Source organism: Rattus norvegicus, chromosome 2 (assembly GCF_036323735.1).
Source record: "Rattus norvegicus strain BN/NHsdMcwi chromosome 2, GRCr8, whole genome shotgun sequence".
NCBI lineage: Eukaryota > Metazoa > Chordata > Mammalia > Rodentia > Muridae > Rattus > Rattus norvegicus.
In genome coordinates, this window is record NC_086020.1 from 182,068,511 (window position 1) to 182,069,563 (window position 1,053).

Genomic DNA, 1,053 nt, shown 5'->3' on the forward strand with positions numbered 1-1,053 from the left:
ACTGGCACAGAATGATTAAATCTAATTTGATATCAGGGCCTACAGGAGGACTCCTTTTTTGATGTTAAAGGGTAACCTTGCCTATCCCTTGTTGATCTGCATTCATCAATACGGTGCCAGACTTTGACACACTTTTTGCCTTTTCCAGAATGCTGAAGTTTTCTCTTTGTATTGTTTCTAGGTTAAAAAAATGTTTCTAGTCATGCCTTGCCTATAATCCGTTTTCAAATGACCTTCCTTGCTACAAATAAAATACCTGCCATTATGTTCGAAGATCCTGGAAGCCAAGCTAGGGGGAAAATGAGGCCTTTAACTGAAGACATGGCCTGGGTACTGTTTGAGAAGATTGAGAAATACACTGGAGAGAATCTACAACTCCTAGTGGACAGGCTGGATGGCACCACCTCTTTCTGGCTCCATACCGACTGAGTGTATTATGTGATTGTGTTGATGCCTAAGCTGGACGCCAACAACTCTGAATAAGCTAGTGTCCCTGGGGATGAGTTTTAGAAAGTTTACTAAAACCCACAAGTTCTGGTTGTATGTTACAATTCTGGATTACCTTGCACCTTATGGCAAGTATAAAGTATGGATAAAGCCTGGAGCAGAGCAATCCTTCTTGTATGGCAACCATGTGTTGGAAACCAGTCTGGGTCAATTCAATGAATATCCATCTCAGTACCAGGGAGTAGTGGTTTACTCCATGGCAGATGTTCCTTTGGGTTTTAGGGTGCCAACAAATCTACCCAAGACTGCAGAAAAGTGCAACCCATGGTACTTGTCATGTTCCATCAAGCAGACATTGGAGAGTACATATGCAACAAAAAGACATTGACTTAAGATAGTCATCCCAAGAACATTTTGCTGTGTGTGAGGACTTAACTTTGTTTCCTGTGTGAGGGCCTTCCTATTAAATCAGGATAACACTGAGATATGCAGCTTGGATTCTTATCAACAGAAATGGCTCAAAAATAGGGGTTTTTGACCTCTAGAATCAAATGCAGGTAGATCACAAGGGTAGGGCAAGCTCAAGCTACTTGACAAGTTCAAGAC

General features: G+C 41.7%; 1 pseudogene; it reads left to right on the forward strand.

Annotated features, from left to right (window-relative positions):
- The first annotated feature begins 300 nt into the window (after positions 1-300).
- Nip7-ps16 (nucleolar pre-rRNA processing protein NIP7, pseudogene 16) lies at positions 301-840 on the forward strand (annotated as a pseudogene).
- The last annotated feature ends 213 nt before the right edge of the window (positions 841-1,053 follow it).